Consider the following 17,586-nt stretch of genomic DNA (forward strand, 5'->3'; position numbering starts at 1 on the left):
TGATAAATAACATAATTTTATAACACAGAGTGAAATATCATTACACCCACTTTGTGGGTAAAAAAAACTAAGTCACAGAAAAATTAAATGTCAGGCTGCAATTCAAAGAGTAAACGGCAGCAGTGGGAATAGAATACAAAAGTCCTAGATTAGTAGTATGTCTATAAGGTTATACTTCGATAAATAATTTTATAATGCAGAGTGAAATATCATTGCACCCGCTTTGTGGGTAAAAAAAAAAAACTAAGTCATAGAAAATTTAGTGGTGTAGCTGTAAGGTCATCCTTCAGTAGACATTCATGGGGCACATACTATATAGAATACATGGCACACAATATTATGTTTGGAAAAATGTAAAAAAAATGTTCTTAAATAGTTTATAATCTGGCAGAAAATAAAAAGAGATGTATGAAGAATCATAAGGGAAGAATGAGGTAAGTACTAGTAAAAACTGTAAGATATTCACAAAGAAACTGAAAGAGGAAATATTACTCTCAGGTTGAAAAACGGGGAAAAGCTTCCGAGGGAGTTAGTATTTAATCTGAACCTTAGGAACAGTTAAAATAGTCACACATAAAGGTAGAGAAATGTGCATTCCAGATAGAAGTATCATCATAAGCAAAGAAACGGTTTTCCCAAAGAACAGCTCAGAGATAGTTGTACCATGGTACACACAAGAGGACAGCAAGATCTGAGAGTGGAAAAGCAGGCTTGATGCAGATTAGAGAGGGTGTTTTCAAGCAGGCTAAGGAATTTGGAGTTTTCTTCTAAACTAAGAAGGACAAGGAAATAACATAACAGAATGTGAGCTTCAAGGAGACTGCTCTGGCAGCATTTTAGAAGATTGACTAGGGAAGAGGGTAACTAATTGGCTGCATACTTGATGAACGACAGTGTGCCTGGGGTATGTGAAACCACTGGATATTCATGGAAGATCTTCCTTAAAATTTAATTTTATTGGAAGATTTGGAGAGTTGAAAACAATTATAACTTTTTGTGCTGCTTAAAAGGTCCTTACACATGCATCAGGATCACACTTTGCACACTGATCACAAACAATGTGGAAAAATATGTAAAACTCACATGATGGCAGATCATTAGGGTTGTGCTCTAAGGCAGCACCACACTCCTCTTCTCTACTCAATAACTAGGCTCGCTCTCCTTCGCTAGCTGTTGGAAGTTCTAAGTTGCAGATGTTTGAGAAACACTGTATAACGTTTTAATAATGTAAGTGGGAAGGTCTAAAATATGACAATTACAGGCAACATTGCAGAGAGGAAATGGGTGGGATAGATGTTAGGGGTAAGGTAATGGTGGTCATCCCTTTCTTATCCTTCTGCCCAGACTCGGTTAGGCGCCCAGCCTACAAACTTCCACAGAACACTGCACACTGTTGGCTCAGCACTTATTATACCAAATTGACTGTTTTCCTGTTTGTGTATCCCTCACTTCAATTCATACCAAATCAGGGACTGCCTTGGGTTACAGTTGTATTCTTAATACTTTGCACAACTTCTGGCATCTAGTAAAGTATTCAGTAAATGTCTGTTGACTAAGTAATTATAGAAGCAACAGGTGAAATGGAATTGTAACTATTCATATTTCCCTTTCACAGAGGGAAGGAACTAGTCTAACCATTTGACTTGAGAATGCTGCTCCTTCATCAAGGATTTAATCAGGCCAAAAGTGAGAATGTACTCTCAGCCAAGGTGAGGTGTACTACAGTCAGTCTAGGAGACACCTCCAACCATCCTCCCTACCCTGTCCCCACAAATTTCAAAAGAGTGCTCGGCAGTAGCCGCTGCATTGTCCTTCTGGTATCTCTAACCACCTCCCTAACGACTGCTTAGTTAGGGCGGCACACATGCACTGATGCTGTATACAAAGTAGTAGCACATTCATGGAGATTGGGATGGTTACCCTGTGTAATGTAATGGAGGGACACCAAAGGCAACATCTGCTATATTAATGAGGTTGTCTCTGGACTTAGTGAACCAAGGAGTTTTATTCGAATGTGAATATAAATTTCACATTTATATGCTTATGTTTAAAATATTAGTCTAGGGACTTCCCTGGTGGCGTAGTGGTTAAGAATCCACCTGTCAATGCAGGGGACATGGGTTCGAGCCCTGGCCTGGGAAGATCCCACATGCTGCAGAGCAACTAGGCCCATGCGCCACGGCTACTGAAGCCCACGCACCACAACTACTGAGCCCACGTGCCACAACTACTGAAGTCCGCACTCCTAGAGCATGTGCTCTGCAACGAGAAGCCACCACAATGAGAAGCCCGTGCACCGCAACTAAGAGTAGCCCCCCGCTCGCCGCAACTAGAGAAAGCCCACGCACAGCAACAAAGACCCAATGCAGCCAAAAATAAATAAATAAATAAATTTATATTTAAAAAAAAATTAGTCTAGAGGTACTGGTTTTAAAGTAACATTTGTTAATGGAGTAATGGTGTACCAACTATAAACCTAGTATATCAGTATCTCCAGATAAGATTATAATATTCAAAATATTATGGTCACAACAGTTATATTTTCAATAAAATCTTTTAACAAAAAAACGTAAAAATATACACTTCAAAAATATGCCTCAACATAAGGGTCATAAATATTTAAAACACAGAAATGCTTTAATGAACTTTAATTAAAATTATAAATAAGGTTTGAGGAAAACGTTTCTCAAGTTAAATTTTATCATCATAGGTTTTGAGAATGAGAAGACTGCAAGAAATAACCCTCCTCCTTCCCTTCCTTCCCTACTTATTTCTTTTCTTGAATCATCCAATAAGAAAAAAAAAGTACTAGCTGCACATGAGGCATAGAAGAGAGGCCAGAGTCTACCTTCATAGAGCTCAGAGTATGGAAAAAGGGAGGAAGCAAAGACAGAAACCTGCTCTCGGTGATGTGATTAATGCTGATGGTAGAGCAAATAAGCAAAGTTGCAAGTAACCTTCTAAAAATCAATAAAGACCAAGTATGAGTGTCCCATTTAGTCCTACTAGCCTTGTCAAGAAAGCTGTTTTTAGAAGTTTACTAACTGGGCTACTTAATGTGGGCTTTTGAAACTATTTCTTCCCTAGCATGTAGTACTTAAAATGAGCGGGAAAAAAACCAAAATATTTTCTTTGTATGTCATTGTAAAAAGTCAGCATATAGTGCTTTAAAAAGTAAAATAGGATTCTTTGTACTTCATGGTAGAATATTAAAAATTCTATCAGGAAATACTCAACAATAGGAAAATGGTTTAATATATACAGTAAAAGCCTTACCAAAAAATATTATGCACTCCTTAAACATTATATTATGGAAAAATGTTTAGTGGCATGGAAAAATATTTATAATGACTTATTAAGTGAAATTAAAAGAACAGGTTATAAGCAGAGAAGAGCATATACAAAATGTACACGATTAGTTGTACTACTTCCTCCATGAAGAACCAAGCTTTTCCTGAAATCTTTCCATTTCACCTACCTACCGCTCCGTCTAGAAATGTGGAAATAAACGTGTTACATATATGCTTTCTGATATCTGAATTTTCATTATACAAATGAATTTTATTAGCCATCTCCTCATAGAACTAGAGCTGCCAACTTTCTTCTCTTTTATTCTTCTCATTTTTAGTTGCCAGCAGTGTTCTGTAAATGGAAATCTTTTCTTAAAACAGAGGCCAGTTAAAATGCTGTTTGCTTTCCTGCCCAATATCTAAGCTTAATGCCCAATGGCACATTAATAATAGAATATTAAAATTTCTTAGTAGGCACACAGATACACTTTGCAATACTCCAAAAATCTGATAAATAAATAGTGTACAATATGGCAGAATCTGACATAGAAAATTCCATAAAGAAAGGAAAAATCTAAATTTCCTTGATTCAGAATCAGGAAGTGCAAGAGTTACTGATGGTATGTAGATTTATTAAGCATCTCTGCTGAGGACTGGCTATAGAGGACTGGGGAGACATCCGTATAGAAATGACTGTTTCCCCAAAATCTTTTACCCATATCCACAAACGGGAAAGAGGGGTGCTCCTTAAGAAGACAGGTTCTTAGTAGCAGTGGGTTCAGGGCTACAGGCTCCACTGATTCCCCCCAGTTAGCCTTTTGTCCTCTGAGAGGAAGACATGTCCCTTTACACCCACCCCAGGTTAAAGAAGGGTGATCATTAGTACTAATATAGCTCTATGTTTCTCAAATCTTATTAAGCTACTTTTACTTGATTCAACCTCATAATATGAACTGTCATAGCAACTCATTCAACTGCTTCCCACATATAAGTTTATAGTCTATTTTTAATTGAAACTTCATCTAAGTCATAGAAGAACTGACAAAATACAAAAGCTCAGCTGGGAATGCATTTCTGAAATTATCTTCATGGTTTGTTGAGGGAGAAAGGAAAGGCAATTCTATTTCAAAGAAATTAATAAATGAGACTGTTGGCCTTTTAAGTTAAAAAACCAACTTCTGAAGCAGCAAGATAAAATTTCAATATCTATTTATGTTCTTCAATTTTAAAATATCCTTAGCTTAGATCTATTTCATCTTATATCAACAAAGAAAATTATTTTAAAGTATAAAATAAACATATAATATCTAAATCTGCCTTTTTCCCTATTAAAAGAAAAAATGAATTATTTAAAAGGCCTTAGTGTGAAACCAGCAGGCAATAATTCAGATACTCTACTTTTTGCTCAAAAGGAATAACAATATTCCTTGCTAAATGTTAGCAAATTTCCTTAAAGTGACTATAAAATATTTCTAACATAATACACACCTTTTTCTAAAAGATGTTTTCCCCCCTCTAGTCAATGACTTAAATAAGCTATTCTCTACAATCAACTATCAGTTTGATCGAAAAGTTACTATTTGTTAACCTTGTTACTACTTGTTTTGATGAATACCAATTTTTTAAAAGGAAACAAGTTTAACTCTTCCCACATGAAAGAAAAATGTTTATTTTTCTTTCTACTTAATCTATCACTCTCAGTCATCCTGGAAATGTGTCACAATTTCATAGAAGGCACATGTAAAATCTTCCCCTCTCTGTCTCCCCACCTGCCCTTCCTCTATCTCTCCTTCCTCAATCTTTTTACACACATACACAAACATACACACACATACACACACACACATAGAACTGCAGAAAGTTAAGATTATTTTTGCTTTGGAGTTTTTCATTTAAACTGCCCCTTTAAGGAAAGTGATATAAACACTGAGAAAAGACCATATATTAAATTTCCAGAGTGCTTTTTTCCCTGACGCTGATATTATTCATTTGAATAAATTCTGCCAGTGCAGACCTCATCAATAATTAAAATACTGATGAAAGGATATCTACAAAGAGGAAAAAAATGTTATGACAAAAACCTGAGGTGAAATAAGGACAAGATTTCCTATAGAAAACACATATCCACATTATTTTAGCATTTATAAATTCCATTAATATGAGGCTATCATATTCATTTAACCATATTAAGTGCCTACTACACGCAGACACTATTCTACAACAAAATGAAGTTTTAAAAAAGATGAATTTTTCAAGACTCATTCTGATTCTTATAAAATTATACACATTCAATTTAATTTTAAAATATGCCCAATTTTTCTATCAAGCCCATGGAAAAATTGAAGTTTTCTAATTCAATGTAAAGCAATTCTGAAAGATGAAAGCCTGTTGTCAGAGCATTTTTCATAACCACAATGAATATTTTTTCCTCTGGAATTAATTCTTAATCATTTAGGAAATGCCTGTTTCATAAAACTAATTATTTCTCCATAACTATGAAAACATAACTCTCAAGAAGGACAAAGGTTGAAGAAATTGGGAAATGGAGGGCTATAAAACTGTAAATATGGAACACATAATACGTTCCCACTGAACTAAACACCTCAGTTCTTCCAAAAGGATTCTGAGTACATCTTCCAGGGTCCTCTCATAATAGTAACTATCCAGACTAAACAGCAACTTCCTTTGGCAAATCAATCACCAACTAATTGGGAATCTTTGCTTCCTGGCTATTATATAGCTCCTGTTTACGTCACAAGTAATCATTGCTGACTGAGTATATACAACACGCAGAGCAACTAGTTCTCTGAGATCCTAACAGTCTGGACTTGCAAAGTTCTGGGCCTTCTGGACCATTCCAAAATCTTGAGATATGTAGGGGAGATTTCCTTTAAAAAATGACTGGGTACAATCCTGAAAAGTCTAGAACTTTGTGTATAAATGGGGCTGTCATAGAAATTCTGCTTGATTTTGTTTAATTTTGACATATGTGCAACAGAGGAAAGACACGGTAAACATCACATCCCATGAGATGAAACACAAATATTAATTTAGAAAATTCAAGGTTTGGTAAACTAGAATAGTACTAACTACAACAGTAGTGGTCTTTAGAGTGAATACCAATCACTCACATCAGGAAAGTGGTACTTTGAAGTTCCAAAATCCCAAAGGAGAGAAGCAACATTTAAGCATAATTTCATATAACAATCATGAAAGCTTTAAAACCTAGAATCATGACCCCATTTTAACACAAACACTCAGTCTACTGGAATACACTAAGGTAATAACCTACTAAAAGCAAGGGACATAACTAAGACATTTTAAAACCTTTGAAAGATATGTACATGCACACACATATCTAAAGAGACTAACAAAATTGAATACAATTAATTCTACAGGGAGAATGAATAACCATTTCTTTGTGTGTGTTTATGCCTATTTCTTTTTAACTTCTAAATAATGACAAATCTTTAATAAAATCCAATTCTGGACACCAGAATCCAGCAATGTTTAAGTCCAAATGAAAATAAAAGCTCTATAGAGAAAAAGCAAATTCACGTACATTCTAAACTTGATCACAAAGAAAGCTAGTAAACCCCCCTGAGAACTGTTTGAGTCTAACTTTAGGATCAAATACCTAATTAGAACACCAGCATCCATGATCAATGTTTTGTCTCTTTCCACATTAGTCAAAAAGGTAAGCATTTTGGCTTTTATCCTCCAGATTACCTCGATGCATATACCTTTTTCCTAACAATAATATGTGCTCTTATTGCAGGCTCATCAAAAGTTTCAAATATAATTTTAATAGGTACTGTAAAGTTATGGAGATTAATTATTTTGTGTGTACTGTTTACTTTTGGTTTTACCCTCATTAATTTAATTTTTTTAACTTTCATTTTGTTGAGACTCATAGAATCATAATCTAATCTTTCAATTTCTTACCTATACCTACTAACAGTCGATTATTTCCTTTCATCCCCAAATAACACCATGAAATCAGAAGTTTCTTTTGAAACACTTAAGTAACCAATTCATTCTTGCTTATTTCTCATACCGCATACAAAAACACTTAAAAACACAATCTTGGCATAAATTCAGGAGATTGAACACACTAGCACCTTTTTTCCCCACAAGGTTAGGAAAACAATTGGGTTGTAATAAAGAATATGCTCAGTGGGGAATGAGGATGGAATGATGGTTTACAAAAGTAGATGACTTATAATAAGTATGAAGCCAGAAAGGGAGAGAAGCATAATTTAGGGAGCATAGTTTTTTAAAAAAAACAAAAATTAGAGAAAGTATCCAATTTTTTATTCACATATATATAAGTATTTATATATTAATTATAAAGAATAATTATATATACATATATATAAAGAATCCTAGCTGGTACATAGGAGAGGGAGGAAAAGATTATACCATGGATCAGAAAAAGGCAGGCAGGGCCATATTTATTCAGTGTTCAAGAGATAACAGTATTCTTTGACAGTGAACAGCCTCCTTGGAACTTTCCCAAAGATTTACTTAGGCCAAATTTTTGAGTAGAGTTGGCAGATATAGCAAATTAAAATACAAGACATCCAATTAAATTTGAATTTCAAATAAACAATAAATAATATTTTAGTGTATATATGTTCCATGCAATACTTGGGATATACACATGCTAAAAAATTATGAGTTGTTATCTGAAATTCAAATTTAACAAAGTCCTCTATTTTATCTGGCAACTCTGGTTTGGATGCTTAGTAAGTATTTGCCATTTACTGAATCTAGTTCCTTCTGAACAAATGACAACAATGGTATCAAAACTTGAAAATACAGGATCCCAACTCCAAAGAGACTAATAGTGAATTATAGTTTTAAAGACCACAGATGCCAAATATCTAGTTTCCTGTTTGCTAGTAAAAAGAATGGAGACTTGGGTTTAAATCACCACCTGTGAGACCCTGGGCAAATCACTTTACCTCTCTCCAAGGCTAAAAGTTCACATAATACTGAAAGATTTAAAAGAAAAAAAAAGAGCTGTAGGAAAAACTGGAGACAATGTATGTAAAGCATCTTATACCACTCCTAAAACAAGAAATACTGACATTACCTGAATACATTCTTGTAGCTTTACAGTAAACAGTCACATGGCATTGTCAGTGAAATTGATTTTTATGTTTGAATTATAGGCTTCCATGGATCTCTGGAGAATATGTATATATATAAAATAACAAAAGTATTCATTCATAAAACACTAAACAAGAAAAGTCACATCAATTAAATTACCATAATTACAAATTTAGGATCATGCTAAAGGCAATAACAAAAATCATCCTCTTCTGCCAAGCAAAATTTCTTTTGGCTTACTGATTTAATAATTCCATTTCTAAAAATTAAGTTATCTTTCTCTTTGTAAATCATCAAAGCTTAAGTACTATAATCATTGCACTAAGATCTATTCCAAGTTTTTTTTTTAACTATCAATTTGGTTAAAATGTACTAATTTGTTTATTAAAACAATCTACTACAACAATTGCAAATAAGGCAAATGTTGCTTTCAAGCAAATTACACTCATGGCACTATTTGAGTGCTCTGTTGACAAATCAGTCCCTCAACTAGTGGTTGTAACAAAACATAATCAATCCTCCCACACCCCCATTTACTTACTTAAAACTTTGCACAACATCCAAAATCCACTTTACTGTCAGATCTGCCCTGGGTAACAATTTAAATTAGAAACACTCTGCTTAACTTGCTGCATCAGCTTAAAAGCAGCAAGGAGCTCTCTCTTCTCAGAGGGAAAAAAAGTTGCAGGAAAAAGTTAGGTAAGGTTAAAAACTGAAAACTGGATAGTTCTATTTTTTGGAAGTATATTTCCTACAGAAAAGAAAATTCATACTGATAAATACCAAAAATAAATTCCAGAGCCAAAAATATAGTATTTATGAAGTATTTATGCCATGATCAGCTAATAAATTAATAATATTCTGGCTAGATTTTAAAAAGATGTTGTTAGTCACTCCCAGACTCCAGACTTTACTACAAAGCTACAGTAATCAAAACAGTAAGGTACTGACACAAAAACAGACACATAGGTCAATGGAACAGAGTAGAGAACCAAGAAATAAACCCATACACTTACAGTCAATTAATCTATGACAAAGGAAGCAAGAATATATGATGGAGAAAAGACAGTCTCTTCAATAAGTGGTGCTGAGAAAACTGGACAGCTACATGTAAAAGAATGAAATTAGAACATTCTCTAACACCATATACAAAAGTAAACTCAAAATGGATTAAAGACCTAAATGTAAGATGGGATACTATAAAACTCCTAGAGGAAAACATAGGCAGAACACTCTTGGACATAAATCACAGCAATATTTTTTTGAATCTGTCTCCTAAAGCAAACAAGCAAAAATAAACAAATGGTTCAAAAAGAGTGATGTACCACAATGTTCATTGCAGTTCTATGTGCAATAGCCAGGACACGGAAGCAACCTAAGTGTCCATCGCCAGATGAATGGATAAAGAAGATGTGGCACATATATACAATGGAATATTACTCAGCCATAAAAAGAAACGAAATTGAGTTATTTGTAGTGAGGCGGATGGACCTAGAGACTGTCATACAGAGTGAAGTAAGTCAGAAAGAGAAAAACAAATACCATATGCTAACACATATATATGGAATCTAAAAAAAAAAGGTTCTGAAGAACCTAGGGGCAGGACAGGAATAAAGATGCAGACGTAGAGAGTGGACTTGAGGACACGGGGGCGGGGGAGAAGGGTAAGCTGGGATGAAGTGAGAGAGTGGCATGGACATATATACACTACCAAATGTAAAACAGATAGCTAGTGGGAAGCAGCCACATAGCACAGGGAGATCAGCTCGGTGCTTTGGGTCCACTTAGAGGGGTGGGATAGGGAGGGTGGGAGGGAGACGCAAGAGGGAGGAGATATGGGGATATATGTATACATATAGCTGATTCACTTTGTTATATAGCAGCAACTAACACACCATTGTAAAGTAATTATACTCCAATAAAGATGTTAAAAAAAAAAGGGACCTAATTAAACTTAACAGCTTTTGCACAGCAAAGGAAACCATTGACAAAATGAAAAGACAACCTACTGAATGGGAGAAGACATTTGCAAATTATATGACCAATAAGGGGTTAATATCCAACATATATAAACAGCTCATATAGCTCAACATCAAAAAACAACCTCATTAAAAAATGCACAGAAGAACTGAATAGACATTTTTCCAAAGAGGAAATACAGATGGCCAATAGGCATATGAAGAGATACTCAACGTCACTAATCATCAGGGAAATCAAAACCACAATGAATTCACACCTGTCTGAATGGCTATCATCAAAAAGAACAAAATAACAAATGTTGGCAAAGATGTGGGGAAAAGGAAACCCTCATACACTATTGGTGGGAAAGTAAATTGGTGCAGCCACTGTGGAAAACAGTATGGAGGTTTCTCAAAAAGCTAAAAATAGAACTACCATATGACCCAGTAATTCCACTCCTGGGTATATATCCAAAAATGAAATAAAAACAACCCACTAACTCAGAAAGATACATGCACCCCAATGTTCATGGCAACATTATTTACAACTTCCAAGGTATGGAAGCAACCTAAGTGTCCTTCAACAAATGAATGGATAAAGATGTGGTGTATATATAGACAAAGAACATTATCACCCATTAAAAAAAAAAAAGAATAAATTTTTGCCATCTGCAGCAACATGGATGGACTTGGAGGGCATTATGCTAAGTGAAATAAGTCAGACAGAGAAAGACATACTGTATGATATCACTTATATGTGGACTAAAAAAATAAAATAAAATAATGAATAAAACAAAAAAGAAGCAGACTCACAGATATAGAGAACAAACTAGGGGTTATGAGTCGGGAGAGGGAAGGAGGGAGGGGCAAAATGGGGTAGGGGGAAAAGAAGGTTATTGTGGGATTATATGAAATCATGTGTGTGAAACTTTTGAACACTGTAAAGCACTAAAGAATTGAATCTTTCATTCAATTAAAAAATGTGAAAAAAATTTTAAAGGAATGGATTAAAAAAGCTATTTAAAAAGATGTTGTTAGTGAATGACAGTCTAATAAGTCAGATATATTTTATTAATTTACTTGTTAAAAAATAGTTTAAGTGCCTATTAGGTACAATAAGACCAAGGAAAACACTCTTAAAGATCCTAGTAAACTATCTGTAAATAAGCACTTGGTAAATGTTAGTTCTGTTACCCACCTCTCCTCTGAATCCACTCATGTATTATGAGGGATTCAAATGTGAATATAATATAGGTTCACAAATATCCACAATGGAGAGTTGAACATTAAAAAGTATTCAAAGAAAACTACAAACCAAGTTCTGTGGAACTCGAAAAGTGGAGGAAATTATATTCATGTGGAGGTGAAGCATCTGAACTAGGTCTTAAAACATTGGTAGTGTTGATATTTTGACAGATAGAGACAGTCAAAAGAACTTCAACAATACAGACAGTGGCATAAGCAAAAGCATGAAAACAGGAAATCACAGGGGATATTCAGAAGCCGAAAAGAGTGGAGATTGGCAATAGCAGGGATCTGCCAAGCTTTTCTGAAATGGGCCAGATAATAAATATTTTAATCTTTGTGGGCCATATTGTGTCTGTTACAACCACTTACTCTGTCTTTCTCGTACAAAAGTATCCTTAACAATAGTCAATGAATGAGTATGGCTGTGCTCCATTAAAAATTTATTTATGGACACTGAAATTTGAATTTCATGTAATTTTCTCATATCATAAAATATTCTTCATCTTTTGACTTTTTCTCACCATTTAAAATGTAAAAAACCATTAGCCTTCAGGCCACATAAAAGCAGGCAGTGAACCAGATTTGGCCTGCAGGTTGTAAGTTATCAACTCCCATTTGAAATACCCAATAATCGGTACCTAATGTTTCAATTTTCTAAAAATTTAACTATATCTAACTATATTCAAAGTTTATTACTTTTCTTTCCTGAGTTGACTTTATTTAAAAGAACAGCGGGTCAGAAAAAGAACCTCAGGATTTCACTTTTTAACCATCCTTAATCTTACTTCTTACATATCAATAGGCCTATGTTCCCTTGATGTTTAACTGCACTCAATGTTCAGGCATTAAATTGTTTTTCTCAATTTTTCCACTAGGTCTCATTAAGTGTTTTATTGCTTCTTCCTGCTTTTCTTTGTATAACTTAACTAATTATAGTTATCACTATTTAGTTTTTGTTTTGATACACATACTTTTATCTTCTTTCTCTTGGAGTTTTCGTAACAACAATAATTGCCTTCCATTTCACTGTACTTTTGATTTTAAGATACTCTAGTCATTGCCTCCACCTTTTGGTTCTGAATACTTTAGAATCTTATCAAGAATCCCAAAAGTTTTGTCTATTGAAACAGAAACTTCTTTACCCTAAATTCATCTATTTTCATCTCCTGGGATTATTACAATCTTTGGCCATGGTAGAAAAGTTTCATCCATACGGACCCCATAATGTCAAAACCAAAAAATTTACCATATTCAAAAGAGAATATGGTAGAGTTAACTTGGGTAAGGGCAGCAAAACCCAAAACTTTTTCAATTAAATTAATCAAATATAATCATATGTATATTGAAAATTTTGAAAACTGCTCAGTGGGACACAAATCCTTTACATATATGCCTTATAATGCAATATACCAAAATTAGAAGATGAAAATCATTTTGAAAATCATTTCAAAAATTATTTTTCCGTAGAGGATTAAGAGAATAAAAGATACAATATGGCATACATACCTTGAAACAAACTGTAATAAAAACCACCACTCACTTTCAAATCTAAAGAGCTAATACACTTAGATTTAATTACCTTTTAATTAAAGACCCAAATTTGTGTCCTGCAATAAGACACAATACCTCAAAAGGCTACATATTATCTATAGTTCACCTAAGTACAGCTAGCAGGTGTCTGGAAAAAAAAAAAGGAAGTACATGTTTAAGGCAAATGATTCATTTTTTAGGAAATAAAATACTTAATGTGACATAAAAGTCCTCCCAGGGGAAAGAGATTGATGATGATGATAATAATAATGGCTGTTAATGTTGATTGTGTGTTTACCAGGAGCCAGGTGCTGTTCTTTATACTTTACGTGTAATAATCCTCACAACAACCCTATGAGGTAGGTGCTATGATTACTCCCATTTTATAGATGAAGAAACTGAAACTCAATGAGGGTAAATAACTTGTCCAAACTCACAGAGCTAGAAAGAGGCAAAGCTGCGAGAAACGCGGGCAATCTGGCTTCAGATCCTTAACTCTTAAACACTATGCTATTTGTTACAATACAAAAAACTGTATTTAAGGCAGAGGACTATGGCTTTACAAACTGGAATTCAAACCACTTTAATTTTCAACAGTGGCAGTTTACATATAATATAAAGTACAATAAGGTTTCGCATTTAATCATACTGCAAACATTTCATATTATTACTTAGTAACAAGGCTAATATTTACTAGTCAACAGATGGTTGAAAGCTGTCTTAAAATGATGCATGAGTATTATTTTGAAAATGAGACAATTCAATGTGGTGAATATCTCAAATTGGCAGGAGCTGATGAGTGGCAGACGAAAGAGCACTGCTTTACTTTAGAATTTAGATCAGTGGTTTTCAAAGTGTGGTTCCCTAGCCAACAACATCAGCATTGAAGAGTCCATCTCCTGGTTAAACACCCACGTATGATTTTCCAGACCTGACCAAGGCTTTACCAGGAAAAATGAAGGAAGCTGAACTCCCGAAACCAGACTTGGTGCACAGCCAATGCACTGCAGTTTCTAAAAGGAGTTGCGCTGAAGGACTCGGGCCCCCTGGCCAATCACGCTCTTTCCCATATTTACAATCCCAGTCCAGGAGCCTTCATTCCCAGATCTCTGGTTGGGGGCAGGAGAGGGGGACATGACACACACACACACCTGGAAGCCACTTTCCCCCACTAGTCAGTACTTTGCCACTCCCAGTCCTTCCCCTCAGGCTCCCCAGACCCCATCTGGGGCCTTTTGTTCAAGGGTCCCTCAACAGTGAGACAACCTGCATATCTGTGCTTGTCGACCTGATCCTCAACCAGTGTGCCCTTCCATGGGGGAAGATGGAAGACGGAAAAGGGGAGTCAGCATTTCCTCCATTTTTAGGCTCTTGCTTATACCATAGCAATAAGCGATGAAGGCTTAACTCTTTCATCTTTGGCTTGTTGCCTTAATTGCTACTCCAACGCTTGGCAGCTCAGGGCACTCTCTTACCAGCTCAGCTGAGCTCCCGAGAAGCATCACCTGGGAACTCAGTAAAAAATGCAAAATCTTAGGCCCTATACCAATTGAATAAGAAATTCTGGGGGTGCAGCCCAGCAATCTGTGCTTTAATGAGCTCACCGAGCTTTGAGAATACTGCTTTAGAGAGAACCTCTCCTTTCTTCCAGGTAAATGATTCCTAGTTATTTCTTGGGGCATTTCCTAAGAGCACTTATAAGAGAAATGACCAAATTCACAGCTCGGAAACTTCTGAAAGAAATAATCTAAGGTTTATTTCTGCTCCCTTTCTCCATCATCCTTCCAAAAGGTTTGCTTTAGTCCTTAAGATCCGTATTTTTATTCCTTTTACGAAACAAGATAAATTCTTTTTAACTTGCATAGTTATATAATATTTTGACTGATAACATTTCAAACGAGAAAACCACTTACATCTACACATAAAAAATGCAGGTAAGTTGTCTTAAATGCAACAGAGAACTCTAAACAATAGTTCACCTTGTTGTCTTAGTTTGGGCTATTATAACAAATTACCATAGACCAAGCGGCTGAAACAACAAAGATTTATTTCTTACAGTTCTAGAGGCCAGAGTCCAAGACTAGGGTGCCAGCATGGTTTGGTTCTGATAAAGGCTCTCTTCCTGGTTTGCAGATGGCTGTCTTATTGTACCCTCACATAAAGGAGAGAGGCTAGATCTCTTCCTCTTTTTATAAGGACACTAATCTCATCATAGGTGTGGCACCCTCATGACCTAATTACCTCCCAAAGACCCTACCTCCTACTACCATCCTATTGGAAGGTTGGGGTTTCAACATATGAATCTTGGGGGGACACATATAGTCCATAACACTGATGGTATCAAATTAAACTGTGGAAATCAAGGTTTGTATTTTTCTCCTTAAAACAAAAAGGGGGAGATAAAAACTATACCTTCTTTCAGCTTTCTTACTATAGTTGCGAGCATGACCTCAATGACTCAATTATACTAGTTTGTTAGAAACTCTCTGGTAATAAGCTACTGAGTAGAAAACATGGTACCTTTGAAAATTTCTAAGGCATTAGTGAACTAATACGACTTGGAGCTAATGAAATTCATCATGTTTAACTCACAATCAAAAATTAAGTTTTAGAAACAGAACATTTATATAAAATGTAATGCAACAAGTTAGAATACTGAAAAACTCTCATGATAAAGGAAAGCTCCTCACATTATCTTTGACATCTGTTTTATTTAGTTCTAGTTTAATTGTTGTAGCCATTATATGATATACCACAATAGTTTATTAGTGTAGAGCTAAGAAACAACAAACTGCAGAAGAATACATACAGTATACCACCATTTACACAAAGTTTAAAAACATTCAACTTGCTAAATACTGTTTAGGGATAGATATAGTATAAAGATATGCATAGGAATGATAAATGCAATCATCTAAATAGTGGTTACCTTTAGGCAAAGAGGAAGAGGGATGATACCAGAGAGGAGTACACAAGGGGCTTCCATTTCATTTGTAACATTTACATCTTAAGCTCAGTTGTGGATATATGGATATTTAGCACATAATTCTCTACAGTTTTTTATGAGTTTTTAGAAACATCTCATAACATACCAACACTTGATATAAATGGTATCAAGTGGCAGGTATTCCTAAATTTGCTTTTCTCACTCCACATTATGTTTTTGGTATCCAAGTTGAGGATTATTTGTGATTCACCCCTTTTTGCTGTTTTCATAGAGTACTATCTGCATGAGAAATTTCTATTATTAGTTATGTACTTACATAAGCTATTCATAGCTGATCCATATAATACACTACTATTATTTTTCTTTTTCCTTTTCCACATTGTTTCGCCCAACCCCAGAGTTCATAGTTGTCCTGTTTCTTAGTTTTCTACATACCCAAAACTCTCCCCTAATTTTGTAAATCTCTTCTCAATAGATACAAATACTCTCAATATTTTATCAACTTCATCTTCTTGAAAAAAAAAATCTCCCCAGATCCTTCTGAATTCTGATTTGAACTGGTTGCTCAATAGGCTTTCTATTCAGCTATCAGGTTCAAATTTTCCTTTCCCTCATCTGGAGGGTTCTCTGTACCTCTCTTTCATGGTAGACCTTCTACCTGCTATATCTTATGCTTCTCTTTATTTTCGCTCTTACCTTTCATGGTGAACATTTCACAGTAGCTTCTTGAGAAAGGATGAATGGAGACTTAGCACATCTTAAAATGTCATTAATCTATGTTCATATTTGTTCATTTTTGCTGGGTATAGAATCCTAGGTTGGAATTAATTATCCCTCACATATTTCAAGGTGTTGTTCCATTGTCTTCTTCTACCTTTTTATCCAATATGCTGGATATTTGGTGTGCCCTATCATTCTGGAAACTCATGAAAATGTCCTTGAATTACTTCTTTTATTTCCTGCTCTCCATTTTTATCTCCTAGAACTCTTACTGTTCAAGTGTTGGGCCTCTTAGACTAGCTAATATTTTCCTTCTATTTTTTATGGAGTTAACTTACACAGTAAGGTACACAAAACAAAGTACAGAAAGGTATACAAGTCAAAAAATTTTTACATTTTACATTTACATCCAAGGTATAAAACCTAGGGAGACACATTCATATCAATACACCATATGGTATTACAAGGCTCCCCAATCCCTGGTGTGTGGCCTGTTAGGAACCGGTGCACAAAGCAAGAGGTGAGCGGCAGATGAGCGAGCTAAGCTTCATCTGTATTTACAGCCACTCCCCATTGCTTGCATTACCACCTAAGCACCACCTCCTGTCAGATCAGTGGCGGCATTAGATTCCCATAGGAGCGCAAACCCTATTGTGAACTGCACATGCGAGGGATCTAGGTTGCATGCTCCTTATGAGGATCTAATGCCTGATGATCTGAGGTGGAGCTGAGGCGGTGATGCTAGCGCTGGGGAGCGGCTACAATACAGATTATCATT

At 35.2% G+C, this 17,586-nt stretch overlaps 1 protein-coding gene across 9 annotated transcripts in view; it reads right to left on the bottom strand.

Annotated features, from left to right (window-relative positions):
- Window positions 1-17,586, bottom strand: part of RABGAP1L (RAB GTPase activating protein 1 like) — a 789,965-nt gene that overhangs the window by 354,075 nt on the left and 418,304 nt on the right. The gene's annotated exons all lie outside the window — the stretch shown is intronic.

This window comes from Balaenoptera borealis, assembly GCF_965194805.1.
Source record: "Balaenoptera borealis genome assembly, chromosome: 1".
Classification (NCBI taxonomy): Eukaryota; Metazoa; Chordata; class Mammalia; order Artiodactyla; family Balaenopteridae; genus Balaenoptera; species Balaenoptera borealis.